We start from the raw sequence: 7,583 nt of genomic DNA, 5'->3' as shown, positions 1-7,583 counted from the left end.
TTCAAAAAATAAACGATATATGGGATGTATCTTATTTAGAAAAAGTAGGGCTAAGAGAGTAGGATAATCGACTGTATGAATAATATGTAACTGATATTTTATGCGACTGGAATAGTATCAACAAAAATTAGAATAAGGAAAAACAAGTTTTTTTTGTCTTCAGTCATTTGACTGGTTTGATGCAGTTCTCCAAGATTCCCTATCTAGTCTAGTGCTAACAAAAAGTAATGGAAATATTTATGCTCATTTGAAATAATATCGATCGAGAAATAAATTGTGAAGATTTTATTATTTAATCTAGCGATACAAATAAGAATTGTAAATATGTTTCTTTAGATGTTAATGAAAATTTAATTAAACGGATATAACAGAGATGCAGTATTTTTTGTCAAGTGTGCCGCAAAAGGAAAAAATAAAAATTATTAGATTTTGTGGTCAAGGACACACGTCGCAGACAGCAGTTTTGTCGATTTCGCAATACCGGCTAGAATTTGTCAACAAATGTGAACTTACCAACGAATTACACACGCAAGATTATTGTTAATAATAATATGGGTGGGGAAGACGATGTTACCAATCTATCGAGCATTTGTGTTCGTGAGTACGTAAGCGTCGGTTGTGCAGTGTAAATGTTTTGTTATCGATAAATCATTGCGCTAAGCTCTTTACAAGATTTACGTTATATAAATATTTTATTTAATTCTTACTTACGGTTCGCGGCTGTTTCTGGATTGCCGGAATATAATAAAAAAAGGTAAAATTAGATTTTATTATTTTTGTATTTGCGAATGTAATTGTATTCGATGCAGAGTGTAATATTTTCTGTTTAGTCTTCTGTTCTTGTAGCGTAAATGTTATTTACCGTATTGTTTTCCTTTATTATAGTTGACGCGTAAACTCTTCTTGCGATTCTGGTATATAATTATAAATTTAACAAACTTTAAATAGCGTTTAAGCGATTTATTATGTTTTTCTTTTATCTTACGTAACCGCTACCCGATCAGACCATCAGGAAACGATAACGAAAAGACTTTAAGGAATAGGAACCTATCTCATCGACCCCAATAATAGTAAAATTTTATATAGAAATAACCCACTACTTTACGCAAGAAAGAGTTGCAGGAATCCAGATTTTTAGACGTTAGCGAATTAAATTTTTATAAGGCTCGTATTTATGTATTGTATTGTAATCAGCAGCTCCCGGGTATTTTTGGGTGAAGGAGGAGTTAGTATTTAGCATATGCAAGCGTATTCCTGGAATAGTAGTAATTCTAACAGATATTACGTTAAAGTCTAGGTTTTATATTTTTATATAATTCTTGCACTAACTACATAGCAGTGACTGATATGCGCAGAGCAGCATGGCGCATCACGTGTCCCCTCTGCACCAATAGCAACAGAGTAGGGAAGCGCAGCTGGCCTGGCAGCACACACACACACACACACACTTAACGAGAAAGATGGCGTCATCGAAGTAGCTATACGTCATTTATTATAAACATTTAAATGGCTATTAAAAATTAATATTAAAATTAAAAACCGTAAAATTCTACAATAAATCACAGAATCGTCCTAAAATTGATCAAATCACTTGAAAATGTTCACAGAAATATACTCTATGTCCTAATACTAATCGAGTAAATATTTAATTAATAAATATTTAATAAAAACAGAAAACTGAGGGACGCGAAAACACGTGGTTTTAATACGGCCCTCTTACCTAAAATATATCCTTCTTTACACGTGAAAAAGATATTGTTTTAAACGGTTAATTACTTAAGAGTTAAAAACTACATGAAGTAAATAAACGAACCCGTAATTTAAATGTAAATCGGAAAAACAAATAAAATAAATTCGCGTGATGTACACATTATTAAATATATAATCAACTTTTTAATTTAACCCTTAACTGGGCCCGCAAAGGGTAATCTTACCCACGAGTGCGTGGGGTCGCTTTCTTTCATTAATTAAAATTTTATTGGGGGCTATAACTCTGGAACCGATGAAAACAAGTACCGCTTACGATATATCGTAGAAAACCTCTCGATCAGAGCTTATTACTGCAGTTAAGAAAAAGTCCAAAATCCAATTTTTTTAAATATTGGCTTTTTTTTGGACGCTTTTGGTTCATCCGATTGTAATCAAAAGGGGAGGTGCACAACTAGATGTTTTACAACAGTTTTAAATCCAAAATTCCAACATTCTACGGCCAATCGTTTTTGAGCTACGCGAGGTAATTACGTACGCACATACATATGTACAGACGTCACGCAAAAACAAGTGAAAATGGATATTTCCGTTGAAATCTGAAAACCGAAATTATTCGCGATTACAATACTTCCTTTTACGTAAAAATAAAAGTTGTAAATTATAAGTAAAAAATAACTAAAACACTTTAAGGAATATATCTTATCGATCCTAATAACGGTAAAATTATATAAATAAATAACCCACAGTATGCGATAAAAATCGCGGGCATCCAAAATTATATAATGAACTAAGTTTTGATTAGTCTCGACGCACAGAATTTTATATAAGTTTAAAAACATTAGATTTAGATAAAATTAATTTGTCACCTGTTAAAAAGAAAAAAAAAATTATTACTACTGAAATATCTATTAGAATTTTGTTATTGCTTGTAATTTTAGTAATCGTTAATTGTGTAATGTAATGTAGAATATTTAAATAAAGATCACTCGCTACCAGAAGAACGTTTATATTATTTTTAAAAAAATGTATTTTCAACGGAAAATGTTAACACACTTAAAAAGCGCGTAACATTTTTTAATAATAAATAATAGAATCCGTATTTATAATTTTTCAGATTTTTCTTTCAGCGGTAAATCTATTGGTTCTCTGATGTGTGTAATTTTCACGCGAATAAATAACAACAAACAGACTTCGATTTTTCAAAAGGGGTGAAGAAAGGTAAAAAAAAAAAAAATTGCCCCTGCCTCCGGTTAATTTACTAAAAAAACATAAATAAAAATAATAAATTTAATGAGATACGTTGTACTGCCATCTCCAAGATTAAAAGAACCGAGCCAGGTTGAAACATAAAGTTCGATTGTTTTATAAATATTTCCGTTTGATATGCAGATTTCTTTAATTTCTAAGGCGCTATAAACATTTTATAAAAACTCGGAATTCGCAAGCAAAGAAATCTACTTTTTTGCACCGCTCAAATTTATTCGTTATTACGGGCAATTTTTCTTGAAATAGATAAAAAAGAAATTACGCCTTCCAAAAATTTACTAAGCATTTTTCAAAAAATAACATTTCAACGGATATAACATTTATTTTATTACGCAAAAATAACAAAAAAACTTAAAATATGAATCCGATTTACCTATCTTAAAATAATAATCGCAATCTTGACGGGTAATTTACAAATAATATCTCATTTTTCATCAAAACTATTACTTACAACCAGCTCGAACAATATTTATCGTTAAAATTACGGCTTGTAAACATTACAATTACTTTCTATTTTAACTTTAACTTCATTGTAATTACGGCAGCTATCCTATTACTTTTGTCCGTAATTCAAACCTAATTTTTTTTTCCGAATTTAGAAATAATTGCAAATAAAATTACTGTTTACTCGCAGACGATAATAAACCGATGAAAACTTTACTAATATGACACGATGGTTGATAAATTGAGAAAATGAAGACGGAAATGATCATAATTTTATAAGGAATACGTTACCGTTCGTAATTTCAAAGAAAAATCTGTTGTTTAATTGAAATCCATCCAAATCGTTTTCGGTAAACCGACCGGGTGTTGCGTGCTGAACGGATTTTGATGTCGGTTTTGCTTGCATTGTTTTATAAAGGTGTGATATTTGTTTGATACGTTTACGACCGTCGCCTATCAGTTTTACGTACCTGTAGTTTACAGAAATAAAAACGCCACTAACTCAAAGATGGAAATCTTCTTTTAATTTACGGTTATTATCAAAACGATATCCACCTTTCCTTTTCCTGATTGGAATGAGTTAATCGATCTATGGATGTATTATGGATTTATTCTACCGAATGTTTTTTAAATCCCGTTAAAAAACGTAATAAATCTTTTAAAATGTTTAAAATTTCTACATCCGTTTATTGAATATAACGGAATAAGTAACGAAACGTTAATTATGTTTTAAGCACGATCTGAAGCAGAGTTCCAAAAATTTTAAGAAACTACGTTAACTGAATAAATTATCGTAAAATACGGTAAAAAATAAGAAATTATGTATTACTCGTATTTTAAAAGTTATTATGCATATAATTTCTTAAAAATATTGTTGCCTTTCTAGTATTATTATGGGGATTAAAAATTCCACAGTAGGAATAAATGTACATTTTTAACGTGGATAACCTATATATATATATATATATATATATATATATATATATATATATATATATGTCTGATACGAGATAGTAATAGCGTATATAAGTAATTTAAGTGTTTATTGTGGCAATTTTGAAACCGGGATAAAGTTGTACATATTTATTATGCAGCATTTGTATGCTTTTTATATTTACCAAATGTATAAAAAATATTTTGTTCTTGTGAAATAGTTTTCTCATTTTCGAGGTTTATTTATTAAATCGCTCGCTAATTTACGTAACTTATATTGGATTTTACTATAAGTTTCATTAATTTTTTATACTGTATTCACTTCTCTGTACAGCGTTTAAAAACAGCTGTCAAAAATGGGAAAATAGAATACGGGTAGAGTTGAAATTTAATAAAAATAAAATGTTGATATCAGTATTTTTAATAATATTCATTTTTTTTCTATTTCCGCAGGGGGAGGAAAAAGCTCTGCCAGCCGCCGTCAGGCCAGCACTAATGGCAGTGCGGGGTTCTCCCCCGCTAAAAATCCTGCCCCCCTATCCTGCAGGGCCCGGATCTAAGCCATATGATATGTACAGTCCCTGCATGATCACACAGGCACTCTACTATCCGAATCCGTATGACCGGAAGGCGTCCCCAGGGGGCGATCGAGGAGCGACGACTCCCGAAAACATCTATGTCCAGACAGGAGCCGGGTAAATTCGTAGCCTGTGTTACCGTGCTTTCGCTCCGCCCAGTTCCTGACGTCGCTTAATAATATTCTCAGTATGTACTGTTTTGATACGGCGTAAACAGTTTAACAAATATGTAACGTTAGAATTATAAGTAAATATGAAAAATTAAGTAATTTCAGCGATTAACATTTCTAGACCGATAACGGAAAAGTCTATTTCGTCGAAATATAGTTCAAATATAATTTAGGCAGACCAACAGGTCCTTTCGCCAACCGCGCGAGAAACCGAAAAAAGGATATTTTTATCCCTTTATAGGGGATTGAATAATACCGGAAAATATGTTCGCTAGGAAACATTTCTGCCCTTTGAATAAAATTTTGAGATACAGGACCTTAAGGTCCACATCTCCTTGCCTCCTACACCTATCGTGACAAATTAATCGCCGTCACGTACAAAAAATCATCGTGCCGATTTCATCCAAATCGGTCCATCCGATCGAGAGATACCCGGTTTCTGGAATTCTTCATCGCTGAAATCGTGTCGTTTGGTTAGAAACAGACATGAACGGTAGCGGTTCGTAGCTAAATTTAACGAAGTTGATTTTCTTAGCCTTTTCAAGGCCGCGGTTAAAGTTTTCTGTAAAATAAAAGAACCGAAAACAAGAATGAATCGATAGCAGAAAGCAGGATAATAATCTAATTCTACACTTTATTACATTCAAGAATACGGCCCACCGTTTCTAAGCATATTACGCTTAAAAGGCCTATTCGGTTTAATCGAATAAATAATAAAATGTCAACAGATAATATTTTTTTAGTAATATTAGGCGATAAAATCTCCGCTTAAAAACACTTTACTCCAACGGCGGTTAATTTCAATTTCTATGTACGCAGAAACAAATTCGTTATTAGTTTTTACTAATTATCTTCTCTTTAGCCCTTCTGATTTGGCGATCAAAGTGCCCTTGCTTTCAGCAGTCTTCTGATCGCTACTGAAAAGACAAATAAACACTTTCGCATTCCTTCCGCAGATGATCGAATTAGAGAAGCGAACGAAAAAGGAAGTTTCCGTAAACACGTGGCGTAAAAGAAAACTATTTTCCGCCGGCACGCCAGGGTGGGCTCTGCGGGAGCGACTGTGTTTTCTCTTCCTGGCAGTTTCCTATGTGCGCATGCGCACAACAGCTAAACACAACGCCGCTGGAACTGTGAAGCGCACAATTCCGTACAAAGATTTTCGTATCTTTTTCATAAACTGGGGGATGGCTACTGACATTAAGCTTAAGGATTATTATATATTGTACAAGTATAAAGAAAGAATTTAAGAAAAAAGGACTCGTTATATTAAATGTTATCGATAATATTAAGCGAAAACAGGTAATGCTGCAGTCCACAGTGCCTATACGCGAGCCGCCGCTGGTCATAAAACACAAAGATTTTCAAAAATCCAGACACGCAAAATTTGAGCCGTATTATTAAGTTTTTATATTTAAAAAAAAAGCCATAAGGAAATTATATTCATTATTTATGAATATTTTCTTAAAAAATAAATCGCAATAGACGTAAGATTTAAATCGTAATGCGTTTCTGAAATACGATAATCACAAGGACAAGAATTTTTTTGTCTTGAAATATCAATTCCCGGGCGTTTAACTTTAATATGACGAGATAGATTACTAGTCGTCGCACCGGCATAAGGTATTGATATACGGCAAAGATTACACAAAGCTTTTCCAGGGCTTGCTTCAGAAATTCAAGTCCAGATGCGACTTCTTTTTCTGCAGCTATAACGTTTATACCTTTAAAAACAAATTATTGTTTTATAAAAATACTTATAAAATATCTACTTATGTACGATTTAAAAAATAGAATACCGATAAATCATTTAGAAAAAATCGGTTTCTGAATATATAAACTGAAAAAAAAAAAAAATAGTTAAGTTTCAGTACGTCGATGAAACATTTTGTTTCCATGTTAAACTATAAAGCCTTTTTTTCTTAATATTTGTACTTCATTAAAAATAATACTTCATTTTTCGGATCAAGTTACGAGAATATATCCGATAAATAGATATATAAACACATAAAAACAAGTTGTAATATTAAACGTATTTCCATCTGTCCTTAAATAAGAAAAATAAATTTGTTGAAATTTTTTCTCTCAGGATGAAAGCTTTTTAATACACAAACAAAAAAAAAATCTTAATCTTTTACTAAATATATTGTAATGTAAATCGAAACTAATAATTTTTATTTTCCATAGCTGTACGTAGAACAATCCAAAAATTCAGTTTAAATATCTCTTTTAACCGTTATCTTTTATTTATTTAACTTATAGCCTTTTTAAATCGAATAAATAGCAAGCTCGTTTTCATTTTCACAAGGGTTGTTATTTAATTGATACGACGTAAAGTAGCAGCAAACGAAAAATCTGTCATAATAGAATGAAGTTAACATTAAAACTATTCTAATGAGATATTTATTAAGGGGCTGATTGAGGTCGCTGAAGGAAAAATATTTAACGATTATAATCGACTACGTATAATATAATCTTTTCT

At 31.6% G+C, this 7,583-nt stretch overlaps 1 pseudogene; it reads left to right on the top strand.

Moving 5' to 3' along the window:
• The first annotated feature begins 572 nt into the window (after window positions 1-572).
• LOC142326475 (uncharacterized) overlaps window positions 573-7,583 on the top strand; it is a 145,765-nt pseudogene continuing 138,754 nt past the window's right edge.

This window comes from Lycorma delicatula, chromosome 6 (genome assembly GCF_047948215.1).
Source record: "Lycorma delicatula isolate Av1 chromosome 6, ASM4794821v1, whole genome shotgun sequence".
NCBI classification, from domain to species: domain Eukaryota; kingdom Metazoa; phylum Arthropoda; class Insecta; order Hemiptera; family Fulgoridae; genus Lycorma; species Lycorma delicatula.
The sequence above is the reverse complement of the archived record's forward strand: the minus strand, read 5'-3'. Positions and strand labels throughout refer to the sequence as shown.